General features: G+C 42.2%; 1 protein-coding gene across 5 annotated transcripts in view; it reads left to right on the forward strand.

The window, feature by feature from the left end:
* Positions 1–848: 848 nt before the first annotated feature.
* mlpha (melanophilin a) overlaps positions 849–18,767 on the forward strand; it is a 203,068-nt gene continuing 185,149 nt past the window's right edge. For all 5 annotated transcript variants that reach the window (XM_078551716.1, XM_078551719.1, XM_078551720.1 and 2 more), the window contains exons 1-2: positions 849–984; positions 3,732–3,762. The gene's annotated coding sequence lies outside the window, so the exon portion shown is untranslated. The remainder of the gene's footprint in view (positions 985–3,731; positions 3,763–18,767) is intronic.

Consider the following 18,767-nt stretch of genomic DNA (forward strand, 5'->3'; position numbering starts at 1 on the left):
CTGTGTACATCAAACTCCCAGCTCTGAGTTCCCCTATGTACATCAAACCCCCAGCTCTGAGTTCCCCTATGTACATCAAACCCCCAGCTCTGAGTTCCCCTATGTACATCAAACTCCCAGCTCTGAGTTCCCCTATGTACATCAAACTCCCAGCTCTGAGTTCCCCTGTGTACATCAAACCCTCAGCTCTGAGTTCCCCTATGTACATCAAACTCCCAGCTCTGAGTTCCCCTGTGTACATCAAACCCCCAGCTCTGAGTTCCCCTATGTACATCAAACTCCCAGCTCTGAGTTCTCCTGTGTACATCAAACCCCCAGCTCTGAGTTCCCCTATGTACATCAAACTCCCAGTTCTGCTGTTCCCCTGTGTACATCAAACCCCCAGCTCTGAGTTCCCCTATGTACATCAAACTCCCAGCTCTGAGTTCACCTGTGTACATCAAACTCCCAGCTCTGAGTTCTCCTGTGTACATCAAACCCCCAGCTCTGAGTTCTCCTGTGTACATCAAACCCCCAGCTCTGAGTTCTCCTGTGTACATCAAACCCCCAGCTCTGAGTTCTCCTGTGTACATCAAACTCCCAGCTCTGAGTTCCCCTATGTACATCAAACTCCCAGTTCTGAGTTCTCCTGTGTACATCAAACTCCCAGCCCTCTGTTACAGTCGAAGCTGTTTCTGCTCATTCCTTTGTTCCCGACTAGCCTGTTGCTTCAATATCATGTGGCTAGAAGATGATGTGAAACATTCCTTCAGTTGCATGTGATATTTTCTTGCAGGCGATTGTACAGACTCTGACCCTGTGGGTCGAGATATGAGCCGTGACATGTGATCTTGAGGTGCGGGAACAGTGAACTCATAGTGAGTGTACTAGTGACTCTGCAGGAGTTCGGTAGTGCAGTTCATCAACGATACTGAGAGCTCGTGAACAACTCGAAATTTAGACTTTTCGGTCAGTTGCAACCTGGTGACAACTTTTATAAAATTGGTAATGTTTGGAATTACGAAATTAAACCTTGAAGATTACTAACGTGGTTATTGAGACGGCATGATGTAATTATTAAAACTTAATGCTGCCAATGCATGGTATGAAATTTGACACAAATATTTGTTATAAAAGTGTGGATTTATTAAAATGGAGTGTTATTAAAATATAAAATCATTAAAATTTAGTGCTGTTAATGCATAATATTAATATTGTGATATAATGCATCGTGTTTAAACTATTGATATTAATTGATTAATGAGAGAACTGTGAGGCCTTATTGTATTTTTTTTACTCTAATGCCTGATTTTTCAAAATAAATTGGGAATAATTTAGTTATGTGTATGTCTTGTGGCAACAAATATTTTGTGAAATTTTCTTCTATTTGCTATTTGTAAAAGAACAGGTAGAATATACTAGAAACACCAGAGTAAATCTTTACAAATGTACTTACAATGTCATAGAGAGCACAGAGTGTGATAGGAATCTGGTGAGGAGAAAGTCAGGAAGGAGTTAACAGTTTTTTTACTCATCTATAGAATGCAGAGTAAACGTTTTTTTAAAGAAATTACATGAATTGTAAAGGGTTTCCAGAGTTGTATTTATGTATGTTGCTCTTTAAAATTATGTTTTCTATTCTTTCATGGAGTGTGAACATCACTGGCTAGGCCAGCATTTATTGCCCACCCATAATTGACCCTGAGAAGTTGGTGGTGAACTGCTTTCTTGAACCACTGCAGTTCAACATGTGTAGGTGCACCCACAGTGCTAATAGGAAGGGAGTTCCAGATTTTTGACCCTGTAACAAAGTTAAAGCAGACAAGCAGGAGGACACACAACCCATCTCCCAGAAGGAAATTTACCCAAATGGTTTGGTCTTGATGCTTTTAGGAAACAAATTATAAATATTTATTTTAACTAGCATCAGAGCACAAGAGTACATCACGTACATCAAGTACATCACAGGTATGATATTTTTATGAGGAAGTGAGTGTTAATATGAGACTACCTGACCAATGCTCCTAAATCATCTGTCTCCATCACTTTTCTTTGTACTTCAGTTGCCATTGTTCCTGTAATTTAGGTATATTTGGAAGGAAAATATCAAACAACCAAAGTATTTTAATGTAGATGACATGCCAAGATGCTCCACAAATGGATAATTAAAAAGGATGCTGAGCCAGAGAAGAAGATATTAAGAGGATCTTATTCAGAGAGTTTGGCTTCAGGGATGTGTGGAAGGTAGAATGAGGATAAAGCAACATAGAGTTTAACAGAGAAAATGCCAAACTGTAGGGACTTGGTAGATGAATGCATGGCTGCCAATAGTGAAACGAAGGGCGGGTTGCACCAGAGAGCAGGGTGGAATAAATAGACAAGATGGGGGTGGCGAATGGGATTGTAGATCTTTACATGGCTATTGAGAAAGATTGGCGGGTGGGAGGGAGGGTGAAGCTATCAAAGGATACAAACACAAGCATCAGAGTTTTAAATTAGATATTATCAGCATTAGTCTCAAAACTCACTTGTGACATAAGTTAACAACTTAAAGTAAAAAAAAGAATAACATAAACTTACATTTTTAGAAGTTAAGTATTTATAATTCTTAAAGGCACCAAGACTCATTTTTGTCAGATTTGGCTTAGTGGTATCACAGGCTTCTAACTCAGAAGGTAATGGTTCAAGCCCCTCTGAAGAGACTTGAGCATATAATCCAGGCTGACCATTCGCTACAATACTGAGGGAGGTTTTGGGTGAGATGTGTTATGACCAGGTGAGAAGGCGAGAACATGGCTCCCCACTAATCAACCTCCTCGGTTGGTGTTACGATCCAGCAGGTGCTAAAGCTGAGTTATTTAAAAATCCCAGAGGGAAACTTTAAACAAACGTCATAACCTATATTTTAAGTGGTATGTTTGAGATGCAGCTCTAAATTCAGGAATCAGACCGCCAGTTTTCGAGAGGTTTTATATTAAACCAAATGAAACGCTTTATTAAGTTACAACAGTTTAAACACATGTACATGACTACAAATGACTACTATCGTAACTTTTAACAAATTCCCAAACTAATTTCCATTAGGGCAACAGCAATCCATAGATTTTTAACCAGACACCAGGCAAAACATTTTCACCTTACAAATTCAAAATGAGGTTCCTTTCACTTTGGTTCCTGTGGAGACAGTTGTAGGCTTACAGCTGCTTTGATCTTACTTTGCTTCTGCCCTGCACACATGAAAACTGCTATCGGTTATATCCAGCACATCTCATTGAATGTAAATTCTCATTGTATCACTGGCCTCTTTGAACTCCACCTCTTCTAACAATAAATCCCCTTTCACAGTACCAATTTTATTAGTAATATAAACATGTTGCTTGGTCTCTGCCAGCTAGGTGCCAGATTTCATCCCACTTCTTGAATGCTTTATTCAAAAAAATGCAAATGCACTCTACCTCTCTTACATCTCAAAACTATTACACATCAAAGCACCCAGACTAGCTGGCTTTAATCCGAGTAAGACACCCCACAGACTAAGCCAAGGGATAAAGGACTAGAGGGCTACAGGGGGCATGGTTAGAAGAAATAGTTAGGTGGGTAGAAGCTCACATGAAGTATAAGCGCTGGCATGGACCACTTGAGCCAGATGGACATATTTCTGTGCTGTAGATTTTATGCAAGCCCATGTCTTTAAAAACTGCTACTGTAGCATTACATTGCTGTTCATTCCTTATGTTTGTGATCTTTTTTAGGTTCTGCAGCATCTTCTAGATCATTCCCCAGGTTGGTGACATTATGTGGACTGTTTATGTCAAACTACTGCTATATTTGCCTTTAATTTCTTATTTAAGATTGTCCCCCTTCGAAAAGCAATTCTCATGTTTCTAAAACAAAAATAAAAATAAAAACACCTGGAAAAACTTAGCAGGTCTGGCAGCATCTGTGGAGAGGAACACAGTTAACATTTCGAGTCCGTATGACTCTTCAACAGAACTAAGTAAAAATAGGTGAAATATAAGCTGGTTTAAGGGGGGGGTGGGACAAGTAGAGCTGGATAGAGGGCCAGTGGTAGGTGGAGATAGCCAAAAGATGTCATAGACAAAATGACAAAGAAGTGTTGAAGGTGGTGATATTATCTAAGGAATGTGCTCATTTTCTACATTGCAAGGATGATTAGCTCTTTACAGTTCACAGAATCACAAAGTGCAGAAGAGGCCCTTCGGCCCATCTAGCCTGCACCTACACATGAGAAACACCTGACCTACCTAATCCCATTTACCAGCACTTGGCCCATAGCCTTGAATGTTATGACGTGCCAAGTGCTCATCCAGGTACTTTTTAAAAGGATGTGAGGCAACCTGCCTCCACCACCCTCCTAGGCAGTGCATTCCAGACCGTCACCACCCTCTGGGTAAAAAAGTTTTTCCTCACATCCCCGTTAATGGTAGTATGAGAGATGACCTACCTTTCACGTATAAAAGATGAATAAAATTCAAAGTGTTGCCAGCTGCAGCATGGTGCAGTGCAACTAAATGCAAAGTTTTGCTGATATTGGTGATAGTCCACAGTGGTTTTGAGGCCAGTATGAGGAGCATTTCAATATGACATTTCTTACAAAGGAGCAATACTGGTTACATGGGGTAGGGAACCTGAACAAGAAAGGGAAAATCTCATTTTTTAAAAATTAAATCTGCATGGTTGCCACAGTAAATGTACAGCTACAAATGTTGGAGCCTGTTGACTCATGCTTTTGCATGAATGTAGCTAATCTATTGTCAAGGCATTTTTAGTGTACCCTAAAGGGGCGGTTTATGTTTATTTATTGAATTCCAATCATTTACATCCAATAAGTTCTTGGCACACTAAATTGTATTTTCTGATTACACTTACAAAGCACTGTTGACATATAGTAAGGTGTGCCACTTGTTTCATATGTGAAACTGTATCTTTGTATCTGAAATGATTTTGCTCAGCCTGCGAGGTAGTGGTATAGTGGAAATGTCAGCAATCTGGTAATCCAGTAGCCCAGGTTAATGCTCTGGGGATACAGGTCCAATTCTCACCATGGCAGCTGGTAGAATTTGAATTCACTTAATTGATGAATCTGGAATTAAAAGTTAACCCCAGTAACGGTGAGCATGAAAGTATCATCTATTGTTGTAAAAACTTTGGTTCACAAATGCCCTTTCTGGGTGGAAATCTGCTGTTACTATCTGATCTGGCCTACATGTGACTCCAGACTTACAGAAATGTGGTTGACTCTCAAATCCTTCTAAAATGGCCTAGCAAGCTACACAGTTATGCCAAATGCTACAAAGTCAGACCACCCAGCATCGTCCCTCAAAGTCCTGCTTACCAACATCTGGGTGTTTGTACCAAAATTGAAAGAGTTTTCTGACAGACAAATTAAGCAACAACCTGACATAATCGTACTCACTGATCAGAACTCAGAGACAATGGCTGAAATTTTCAGGCCCCGCCCACTGCCAGGATCATCAGGTCCCGCTGAAAGTTTTGGCTAGCCTGCCGCATCCCCACAGATCCTGCCATGACGGGGCTGGAAAATCCTAGCCAATGACCCAGAGAGCACCATCACCATCACTGGGTATGTCCTGTCCCATGGCAGGGCAGAACCACCAGAGATAGCAGCACAATGGGATACTGTCTGGAGGGAGTTGCCCTGGGAGTTCTCAACATTAACTCCAGACTCCATGAAGTCCCATGGCATCAGATCAAACATGGGCAAGGAAACCTCCTGTTGCTTACCACATACTGCCCCCTTCTCCCTCAGCTGATAAAACAGCACTCCTCCATACTGAACATAAATTGGAAGAAGCACTGAGAGTGGCAGGGGCACAGAATGTACACTGGGTAGGGGACTTCAATGTTTATCACCAAGAGCATCTCGGTAAAACCACTACTGAATGAGTCCTCAAGGACATAGCTGCTAGATAGGGCCTGAGGGAAGAACCTACTTGACCTCATCCTCACCACCCTGCCTGCCACATATGCATCTGTCCATGACAGTATTAGTAGGAGTGACCACTGCATAGCCCTTGTGGAGACAAAGTCCCATCTTCACATTGAGGCTACCCGCCATCATGTTATGTGGCACTTTTAACATACTAAATGGGATAGTATTAGAACAGATCTAGCAAATTAAAACTGGGCACCCATGAGGCACTGTGGGTCATCAGTAGCAGCAGAATTGTATTCAACTTCAATCTGTAACCTTGAAGCCTGGCATATCCCCCACTCTACCATTACCACCAAGCCAGGGGGATCACAAGAACCGGTGCTCAATGAAGAGTGTAGGAGGGCATGCCAGAAGCAGCACCAGGCATACCTAAAAATGAGGTGTCAACCTGGTGAAGCTACAACACAGGACTACTTGCGTGCCTGACAGCGGAAGCAGCTTGCTAAGTAATCCCGCAACCAAAAGATCGGATCTGAGCTCTGCAATCCTGCCACATCCAGTCATGAATGGTGGTGGAGAATTAAACAACTAACTGGAGGAGGAGTCTCCACAAGTACCCCCATCCCCAATGATGGAGGAGTACAGCACATTAGTGCAAAAGATAAGGCTGAAGCATTTATAAACATCTTCAGCCAGAAGTTTGAGTGGATGATCCATCTTGGCCTCCTCCTGAGGTCCCCAGCATCACAGATGCCAGTCTTCAGCCAATTCGATTCACTCCCCATAATATCAAGAAATGGCTGAAGGCACTGGATATTGCAAAGGCTATGGGCCTTGACAACATGCCGGCAATGGTACTGAAGACTTGTGTTCCAGAAATTGCCGCACCCCTAGCCTGTACAGCAGCAAGACTGGCATCTACTCAACAAAGTGGAAAATTGCTTAAGTTTGTCCTGTCCATAAAGTCAGGCCAAATTAATCCTCCCCCAACAATTCCCACCCCATCAGTCTACTCTGGATCATTAGCAAAGTGATGGAAAGGTTGTTGACAGTGTTATCAGGTGGCACTTACTCAGCAATAACTTGCTCACTGATGCTCAGTTTGTGTTCTGCCAAGATCACTCAGCCCCTGACCTCATTACAGCCTTGGTTCCAACACGGATAAAAGAGCTGAGCTCCAGAAGTGAGATGAGAGTGACTGCCTTTGACATCAAGGCAACATTTGACCGAGTGTGGCACCAAGGAGCCCTAGCAAAACTGGAGTCAATGGGAATCAGTGGGAAAACTCTCCGCTATACCTGGTATAAAGGAAGATAGTTGGGGTTGTTGAAGGCCAATCATCTCAGGTCCAGGACACCACTGCAGAAGTTCTTCAGGGTAGTTCCTCGGCCCAACCATCTTCAGCTGCTACATCAATGACCTTCCATCATAAAGTCAGAAGTGGGGATGGTTGCACAATGTTCAGCACTATTTGCGATTTTTCAGATACTGAAGCAATCTGTCCCTGCATGCATCAAGACCTGGACCAACCAATTCAGGCTTGGGCTGATAAGTGGCAAGTAACATTCACACCGCGCAGGGTGTCAGGCAATGACCAACTCCAACAAGAGAGAATCTAACCATTTCCCCTTGACAATCAATGGCATTAGCGTTGGAGGTCACCATTGACCAGAAACTGAAATGGACCAGCCATATAAACACTGTGGCTACAAGAGCAGGTCAGCGGCTGGGAATTCTGCGGCGGGTAACTCACCTCCTGACTCCCCGAAGCCCTGTCCACCATCTACAAGGCACTAGTCAGGAGTGTGATGGAATGCTCCCCACTTGCCTGGAAGAGTGCAACTTCAACAACACTCAAGGAGCTCAACACCATTCAGGACAAAATAACCTGCTCAATTGGCACCCCATTCACCACCTTAAACATTTATTCCCTCCACCACTGACGCACAATGACAACAGTGTGTACCATCTACAAGATGCACTGCAGCAACTCACCAAGGCTCCTTCAACAGCCCCTTCCAAACCTGCAACCTCTACCATCTAGGACAAGGGCAGCAGATACATGGGAACACCACCACCTGGAAGTTCCCCTCCAAGCCACTCACCATCCTGACTTGGAACTTACCACCATTCCTTCACTGTCACTGGGTCAAAATCCTGGAACTCCCTCCCTAACAGCACTGTGGGTGTACCTGCAACACACAAACTGCAGCGGTTCAAAAAGACAGCTCACCACCACCTTCTCAAGGGCAATTTGGGATGGGCAATAAATGCTGGCCTGGCCAGTGACACCCACAGCCTGTGAATGAACAAGGGAAAAAAATTGTTGCGGGCAGCAAGTGTACAACTTGTGAATCATTTCTATCAAAAATGTTACATGCAGGTGAGAAGTGATAGAATGTCTCCCCTCTCTGTCCACTTCTCCGTTAACTGCAACAGCTGTTTTTACAAGAGTTTGCTTACCAATTCAGTGAGTGTTTAATTGTTTAAGTGCTGTGACTGTAAAAGATACACACAGACAAGTTTTCCTGTAAGTTTTGAAAGAAAAGAAAATAGTATTTATTGTACTTACTAACCAATATGAAAAATAATAAAAACACTCCAACTTTCACACACACATGCATTCAAGAGGCACACATACACACACCACACACACACCACACACACACACACACCACACACACAAACACACGCCACACACACACACATGCACATGCCACACACACACACACACATGCACACGCCACACACACACACAAACACACACACACCACACACACCCCACACACACAAAAACACACACACCACACACCACACACACACAAACACACACACCCCACACACACACACACACACACCACACACACACACAAACACACAAACACACGCCACACACACACAAATGCACACGCCACACAGACACACACAAACACACACACACATGCACACGCCACACACACAAACACACACACACCACACACACCCCACACACACACACACAAACACACACACACCACACACACTACACACACACACACCACACACACAAACACACGCCACACACACACACAAGCACATGCCACACACACACCCCACACACACCAACACACACATACCACACACACACCCCCCACACACACACACCCACACACCCACCACACACACAAACACACGCCACACACACACACACACACACATGCACACACCACACACCACACACACCCACACACCCACCACACACACAAACACACACACACCACACACACACCACACACACAAACACACACACACCCACACACCCACCACACACACCACACAAACACACCACACACACACCACACACACAAACACACACACACACACCCACCACACACACCACACACACACAAACACACACACACCACACATACCACACACACACACACACAAACACACACCACACACACAAACACACACCACACACACACACACATGCCACACACAGACACACACAAACACACACACACATGCACATGCCACACACACACAAACACACACACACCCCACACACACACACACCACGCACACCCCACACACACCAACACACACACACCACACACACCCCACACACACACACACACACCCACCACACACACAAACACACGCCACACACACACACACCCACACACCCACCACACACACAAACACACGCCACACACACACATGCACACGCCACACACACACACACACAAACACACACACACCACACACACCCCACACACACAAACACACGCACACACACACGCACACGGCACACACACACACACCCCACACACACACACACACACCCCCACGCACACCACACGCACAGTAGGTTACAACAAGGGAGGGTAGATAAATGGTTTAAGAATCCCAAAAGAGAGTCAATCATATATGATTCCTAAGCTAGGTTTGGTGATCTTTCCAGATTCTAAGCCAAGACAATTTTAAATGTTGACAGACAATTTTTGTCTTTTCTTCTGGAGTCAGCAGCTGCTTGGTTTATGTTAAAGATGCTGCCCGTGGTATTTGACTGGTCAGAGTATAGACAGGGCACACTTGTAGAACAGCTGGAGAAAGAGAGAGAGAGAAAGGGCCCACGAGTCTTCTCCTTGTTACGTACGCATGGGAGGGAATTTTCTCCCCGTCAGGTGGGATGAGCGGGAGCGGGTGCGGCCGGCCCAATTAAGGCCCGCCCAGCGTGATGTGCACCGGGAAGCGCTGAGCGCTCCCTGTGCAGGCAGTGGAAGGAGGCTGAGCCAGGGCTTGCGCTCTTTCCCACATGCACGCAAAAGAGCGCAGAAATCTCCCTGAGGCACAGAGCTGCCTCAGGGAGTTGAATTTCATAATGAAAGATTTAAATAAAGAAAAAAAAATTCAAGACATGTCCCTCATGTGACAGTTTCACATGGGCTGGGACATGTCAATGAATTTTAATTTAAAAATTTATTTGATTTAGAAATCATTCATGAAACCTCATCCCACCCGTGGATGAGGTTTCATGATAAATGCGAAGGTCACCTGGGCTCTTCGTTTGCCCGCCAACCTTAAGGTTGGGCGGGCAGCTCCATTAATTCTTTTAATTCCTTTTTAAATGGCCTTAATATGCCTTTGACAGTACAGCCAATTCCAGTGCGCACCCACTGAACTGAAGATCAGAATGACCCGCGGTGACGTCAGGACGCATGCCCGACGTAACCGCACGTCATTTCATGCGTCGGCGAGCGGGACCTGCTCCCACACGCCAACTAGAAGATTCAGGCCATGGTCTTTTTGTGCACTGATTCTAGAAATCAGTGTCCCTTTACACAAAGGGCATGCTTGCTGTCACATGACCTTCCTTGACAAACTAGTTACTCAACATGGTCATATCAAATTCACATCAGGTCCATTGTTTAAAATAGTTAAATTAAGGCGTTTGGTGAGCAGGGGTCCAATTTCCAGAGTGTTTGAGTTTAACATCCTCATCCACCTGAATAATTAGATTATGTCTGAATGCCCTTGAGTGGTCTAGAAAATGGCTGTTCACACTCCCTTAAGCTTATTGTCCTGGGTGGGCTATCCCCCAGGCAGCACAACTCTGTTCTGATAGCTTTGTAAATTGTTAGGTATAGTTTGGAAATGTCCGTTTTGAGACATGCTGTTGAGGTCACTTTGAATTCTTTTAAAACTTATTCTGTGGTTTCAGCCCAATCAATAAATAGTCATTTTTTGATATAAAACAGGGTTTTATAACATCTCCCTGCCTCCCTAACCTAATCTGGCTTCTCTAAGACCCTTGGGAAACTACCACCTTAGCTCCCACCAGGAGCAGGAGCAGGCTAAACCCATCCACAGGTAAACTAGGCACAATCCCGATGGTAACCAGTCCTGAAAGGTTGCACTCCAGGAGCATTCGATATAAAGGTATGGGCATATATCTCCCTGCAATACTTTTCACTAAACCTTTGCATTCGGTACGTTCTCAGGTGGGAAGGTCTTTCCTTTTCCCAACAGGAAGGATTGTGTGGCTCCTGCATCCCTAAGTAGGACTATGGAATTACTTGCCTCATTTGAGGGGTATGGGGTCACTCCCCCTTTAAACACAAAATCTTGATAACTTTCAGGAATTCTGTTAAATTCTGCTGCACTCACAGTGGTGTGTTTAAAGGGATTAATTTCCATGTTTGGAGCCACAGTCTTGTCTGCTGTGCTTTCTGTCAGGGTCGCTTTGCCTGCACTGGCCTGATGTACTTTGACAAAACCTCCTGTTTTTCCTTTCAATTTCCAGCAGTTAGCTTGGAGGTGACCTGCTTTATTACAATGAAAACACACAAGCTTTTGGGCATCAAACCTGTTCTTGGCCCTTTTCTTTTTAGCCAGAGGAGGGTCCCCTGTGTTTATTTTCCCACCCGCAGCTGCTTATTCACCTATCACTCTCCCACTTTCTATCCTTCTTGGATTTTTTGAGGTGATTAGGGAAGGATTTTCCTTGGGACAAGGCTTTGTGGATAAGGTAATAATAATCAGTCATAATTGCTGCTTGTCTGGCTTTGGAGAGCCTCTGCCTTTCAATATGAGTCTATATGGAAAGGGGGAGTGAGTTTGTGAATTCCTTGAGGAGAACCACATTTCTGAGACTTTCCTGTATGGGCTCTATCTTGGGTGCCTTTACCCATTGGTCAAAAGCAAGTCGGTTAAACTTTTTGAATTCAATGAAAGCTTGTTTGGAATCTTTGCTAGTATGCCTCCAATGCCAGCTCATACGCACTCAGGTTGGCATTTTGGTCATCTCACAGTTTGCTGAAGCCTTGTTGGACAATAGGGAATAAGCTTCATTAGCTTTTCTCATTAATCAACTTTACAGGAGAAGGATCCAAGCCCCCACTGGCCACTTCAACCTCATTGCAAGCTTTTCAAATGACACAAAGAACACTTCAACACCCTTCTCATTTAGATAAAAGCAAAATACTGCAGATGCTGAAAATCTGAAACAAAAACAGAAAATTCTTGAAAAACTCAGCAGGTCTAGCAGCACTTGTGGAGAGAGAAACAGAGTTAATGTTTCAAGTCCATATAACCCTTCTTCAGAGCTGAAGAGAAGTGGAAAGATGATTAAATTTATACTGTTTAAGGTGGGGTGAAGCAGGTGAAGCTGGATAGAAGGCAAGTGATAGGTGAAGACAAAGGAGAGATTGACAAAGATGTCATGAACTAAAGGACAAAGGGAGTGTAAATGGTGGTGGTAAGGGCTATAAAAGGTGCTGATAGTGCGTAAAGGTAAAAAAGAAGAATGTGATAATAGCAGGACAAGGGTAGCATTGTGTGAAAGAACAACATGGAACAAGCAACAGATGGCCCTTTTGGGGATGGGGTGGGGGAAGGGGCAGTGGTGTGGATAAAAGAGATAGAAAATGGGATAGAAGGGGAATGTAAAAGGGGATAAAGCCATGAATAAAAATGAAAATAAGTGGATAAAAAAAACAATGAATGTAGAAAAAAGGAGATTAAAAAATGGGTGAAGAAAGCAGATGGCCTTTTTGGCGGTGGGGGAGGGGCAGTGGTTGAGGAATAAAGGATAGAAAAAGAGATAAAAAGGGGATAGAAAAGGGGATAAAACAGTAAATGAATAAATAAAAATGAAAGTAAAAATAAGTAGAAAAAAAATAAATTTTGAAAAAGGGGTGAAGATAAAGGAGAGAAGGTCTGATAAAGGTCTGAAGTTGTTGAACTCAATGTTAAGTCCGGAAGGCTGTAAAGTGCCCAATTGGAAGATGAGGTGCTGCTCCTCCAGTTTGCATTGGGCTTCACTGGAACATTGCAGCAGGCCAAGGACGGACATGTGAGCATGAGAGCAGGATGGTGTGTTGAAATGGCAAGCGACAGGAAGATCTGGGTCATGCTTGTGGCAAGGGCACCCAGTCTGTGTTTTGTCTCTCCAATGTAGAGGAGACCGCATTGGAAGCAGCGAATGCAGTAGACCAAGTTCAAGGAGGTGCAAGTGTACCTCCTCATAAATGTTGGTACCAATTGTCAGTACTTTAAGAGCTAAAAGCTCTGTCCTGAACTAGGATCAATGGGTATGCCGACCTTTCCCTACTCAGTTCAAGCACCCTTCTTTCCTGGTCTGCTTGTGCCTGTAGCTTCTCCTGTTTTTTCCATCACAAAGGCCTCTTTCAGTTTCTCTTTCTTGAAACTCTAGCTCTAATCTCTGCTGTTCAAACTGTATACTTGCTAATGCTAGCCTATCTGTTTCAGATTCCAAAACTGCCTCCTGTTCTAAAGGTTCAATTGAAAAATGGCAAGCCAATAATTTGAGGCTTTTGGGTTTCCTAGCTTTTGGGCAGACACTGAAGTCCACGTGTTTAGCTACACTCTAAAACTCTTCAATAGATAAGGCTTTTAAGGCATCCCGAGTTATTACACTAAGATAAAAGCAAAATACTGCGGATGCTGGAAATCTGAAATAAAAACAAAGTGCTGGAAAAATTCAGCAGGTCTGGCAGCATCTGTGGAGAGAGAAACAGAGTTAATGTTTCAAGAAGAAGAGTCATAGAGACTCGAAACATTAACTCTGTTTCTCTCTGCACAGATGCTACCAGATCTGCTGAGTTTTTCCAGCACTTTCTGTTTTTATTCCAAGCAATTTCACTCTGGTCTATGAAGGTACTAGCCCTGAATGTGGACATTCAATTCAATTCAAATCCTGTTGCTGTCCATATATAAATTCATTTTGCCATCCTTGCCTCCACTATCTCTGCAGCCACCTTTTTTTAAGGCCCTAGGATGCAGGCCATCTGGTCTTGGGGATCTTTTATGTGGCACTTCATCAAATGCCTTTGGAAATCCAAATGCACTATATCTACTGGTCTCCTTTATCCACCCTGATTGTTGCATCCTCAAAGAGCCCTAATAAATTTGTCAAATACGATTTCCCTTGTTGACTCTGCTAGATTGTATTATGATTTTCTAAATGTCCTGCTACTATCTCTTTAATAATAGATTCAAGCATTTTCCCAATGACAGATGTTAGGCTAACTGACCTATAGTTTTCTGCTTTTTATCTCCTTCCTTGAACAGAGGTGTTACATGTGTGGTTTCCCAATCCACTGGGATTTTTCCAGAACCTAAGGAAGTTTGAAAGATTACAATCTAGTGATGGGAATGAACCAGAGCAGATAAGAAAAGTCAAATTAGGGGAACATCTAGGCAATAGTGATCAAAATATAATACACTTTAAAATGATAATAGAGAAAGACATAATTATGATGAAAATCAGGTTATATTGGAGAAAAGCTGATTTTGAAGGGCTGAGACTAGAACTTGGGAAAATAAAGGGGCTACAATATTGGCAACCAATGATGTTGAACAACAATGGGAAACATTTAAACTAGTGTTCAACAGAGTGCATAAAAATATATCCTGCTAAAAGGAAACACTAGTGGGACTCCATGGATGGAAAAAAGACATAAAGGGAGAATTGAGGACTAGGAGAGAGACGTACATAAAGTGCATAGATAGCAGAGGAGTGCATGGCAAGATAGAATATGAAGGCCTTCAATAAGATGCTGCACAATAGACTAATGAATAAGGTTAGAGAATATGGAGTTGGGGGACAAGTGGCAGAATCAATTGCAAGTTGGCTTGAAGCAGAAGAAAGCAGAGTCTGGGAATAAAGGGTAGTTATTCAGAATGTCAAGAGATGGAAAGTGGTGTTCCACAAGTATTAGTCCTGGGACCACTGCTATTCACAATTTACTTTTACAATTTGGACTTTGGAATCAAAAGCACAATTTCTAAATTTGCAAATGGGAGGCAGGGTGGTGGAGGTCGGGGGGGTGAATAGTCAATACTGAGGAGGACTGCAACAAATTACAAAAGGACATGAAATAAACTTGCAGAATGGGAAAAATTCAACAATAGAAGATAAAGGTGAGATAGTATGTTTTGGTAGGAAGAATAAGGAATTCACTTATTACTTCGAAGGTGTAAGTCTAGGACTAGGAACAAAGAGAACTCAGTGTACAATTACATCAATCACTTATAGTTGTGCCACATGTTAGCAAGGCCATAAAAAAAAGAAAACCAAGCACTAGTTTTTATTTCTAGATAGAGAATTGAAAAGTAGGCAAGTTATGCTAAACTGTATCAGACCTTGGCTAGACCACAGTAAAAAGTATTGCTTGCGGTTCTGATTGCTGTAATATAATGAGGATATAGAGGCACTAGAAAGAGTGCAGAGAAGATTTACAAGGATGATACCAGAAATTTGTGGGGATGCATATCAGGAAAGGATAAACAGACTAGGCCTCTTGTTTCCTGCCGCCATGGCAAAAATTCAGCCCAGCGTTAGCGTTTCAGGTCTCACTGAGGGCAATGTAATGAAAAGGGAAAATTGCCAACTCTTCTCAATAAGTTGAACAGGGGTTTCTAGACCAAAAATTAGAAACTTTAGTTTAACTACCTATTCCGATAATTTCACGCTTTTCAAATGAGTAGACAGCTGTGAATGAGAGGATTCATACCAACATGAATACAGGCATTCAGTTAAATTTATATCACGAAGTTCTTTGCATGTTTCAGTAAAAAAAACTTAAAGTAAATTAAAAATTAATCAGCTTCTGGTTTCTTTTAGTTGCTGTGATGTGTAGAGTCATTAAAAGCTGTTGTGGGTGGAGGGTAGTTTTTAAGACACTGCATCTGAAATGTTGGATGAAAAGCTATTAGGTGTGGGTGTGATATGTGACCCTGCCCCGTAATCACAGAGCTTGTTGAAACTCATTAATTAAACTCATAGGCTAATAGTGGATGATTGTTCTCATCCATGTATTCCAGCATGATTCACACCTTTGGGAGAAAAGGGAAAAGTTAAATGCATATGACTTATTATGAGCTATAAGTAAAGCATGTGGGTGGATCTAAGACCATAGAGCGTCATTTTGGAACAAGCCCTTTTGTTGAGAAACCTAGGTGAAAGACCGAGGCCCATAGTTCAGAACACTATGAAAGAGGTAGGAGAAAAGACTAGATTTAAAATAAACCCTATGCCCATCATATGATCCACCGGCCCTGTTCAGTCTAGCTGTGGACAAATAAACACCACTCTTTAAACCTATTTTAGTACCCAACATGTTTTAAACTGGACGTCATTCTTGTGCCCCTCCTCAAAGTCTCTATATCACCTACCATGTGAGGTGATGCCTAATCACAGTCTTATACAAGAATAAAATGTTTTATATTGAGTCATCCTGGCAATGCAACCTAATGCCCTAATTGCTTTGTCTATCACTTCACAGCATTGGTTGTGAACATTAAGATAATTATTTGCTATAACACAAACACAGATCTTTCACCTTGTCAATAGACTTCAGTTCTATTCCTGGTAGGATGCAAGTTTACTTGTTGTTGCTCCACATATATAACCTTACATTTATCTAGGGTAAGTACCATTTTGTAGATGGTGGGAAGGAGGGTGGGGGGGGTGGAGGGAGGTGTGGAGTGGTGTGCCTATACCCCATCTCATCAAGATTTGCATGCAAATCTATTCTTCACATTCCTGATGCTTGCTCAAATCATCATATCATCCTCAATCTTTACAGATCATTCCCCCAAATTCACAGTCATGAATGGAGAAAGTAAATGGTACTCACCCTAATACTGATCCCTGTGGGACACTACTACTAGGCAGTTCCATAACTGTTAATAACCATTTTCTGCATACGTGAATGTAGTCAGTTCTTAATCCATTGAAGCAACTTCCCACTGATCCCAAATGATTCTAGCTTGTGGAGTAGGCTTTAATGAGGTACCTTATCAAAGGCTTTCTGAAAATCTAGGTAGATAAAGTCTATCAATTCATCTTCATCCACCAACATTGTAACTTCTTAAGAAGAAAATTTACTCGAATTAGTAAGCCAAAACCTTCTCCAGAAGCCATGTTGAGTACCTGATAACTGCTTGTTTGGAATAGTGATATCACAGTGTAAGCTATGATAAGCAACCCTCGAACAAGGAGGATGCTACATGAAGAGAGAGGGGTATAACATGATCAGGTATAAGATGGTTGAGTATAAAATGGATGGATATAAATTAACTGCTATGAAATGGCTGGACCAGGTTGAGAGCTTGATTGCCATCAGAAAAATCTCCAGCCATTAATTCTGACTGGTTTCTGTAATCGTGGAACTTGAATAAAGCAGTGTATATATAGCATAGCACAGGCTCAGATCTTGACGAAACAATTTGTGTTTAATATTTTTTCAAACTTCCAATAATTTGTTGCAGATGGATTTAATTGCTCCTACCTTTCTCTGATGTGGCCATTTAAGAATAAGAACAACCAGTTAAGTTATCCTAAATAGCAGTGTATTGAGCATTTTTCTACATTTTAAAAATGATAATTTGTAATAAATGTCTTTTAAAAATCAGCTTAAAATTATAATGGAAAGGATTTCTGTAAGTTCAAAAGGGTCTGCAGCAGATTATTAACAAGAAGCTCCTTTAACTCAATTTTGTCACATGCTGGACACATGTTTTTCCTCACTGTGCTAAAGCTGATCAGTAAATAATAATACTTGCTATTGTATCATGCCTTCCATATCAAAAGGCATAAAATACTTTACAAAATGGATTAAATTGTGGCAAAACTACAGACCATCAATAGAAGGTAGTCAAGGGCAATTAGGGATGGGCAATAAATGATGGTCTAGCCAGTATTGCCCGCACCCCATGAATGAATAAATTTTAAAAGTCACCAAAAAATCAAACAGGGAATTTGGAAGAAACTTCTTTCAGCAGCAGAGAGTAGTGAGAATGTGGATGTTTCCACCACAGGAAACGGTTGAGGCAAATAGTACAGATGCATTTAAGGGGAAGCTAGGTAGCATATGAGGGAGAAAGAAATAGAGGGTTATACTGATAGATTTAGATGAGCAAAGATGGAGGAGGCTCGAGTGGAGCATAGATTGATTGGGCCAAATGTCCTGTGACTGTAATATATGTTCTATATAATTCTATGTCAGTTATTTTAAGACTTGCCATACTTTCTCTTACTGAAATTGATCCACTTGCACGGTCTTAAAACTGTGGAATTGATTAAATCTCTCAATCTTTACTTTCCCTGAAAAGTGACATGGGTTGAAGTCACCTAAATAGTACTTTTGATTTCTCCTGAGTTTGCTCCTGTTCTTTTTAATTCTGATGGTGTTTCACAATATGGGCCTTGATTCTCAATTTTTAAAAAAACCTCAAGAAAGAATTAAAATGAAAGGGAGGTAAAATACATCTTTAACATCAGATTAGCTTTATTGAATTAAGTGTCACTGTATGGTAATATAAAATGCCCTTAAAAACCTAAAGCACAGCTAGAAGCTTG

The sequence above is a fragment of the Cetorhinus maximus genome, chromosome 11, assembly GCF_964194155.1.
Source record: "Cetorhinus maximus chromosome 11, sCetMax3.hap1.1, whole genome shotgun sequence".
Classification (NCBI taxonomy): Eukaryota; Metazoa; Chordata; class Chondrichthyes; order Lamniformes; family Cetorhinidae; genus Cetorhinus; species Cetorhinus maximus.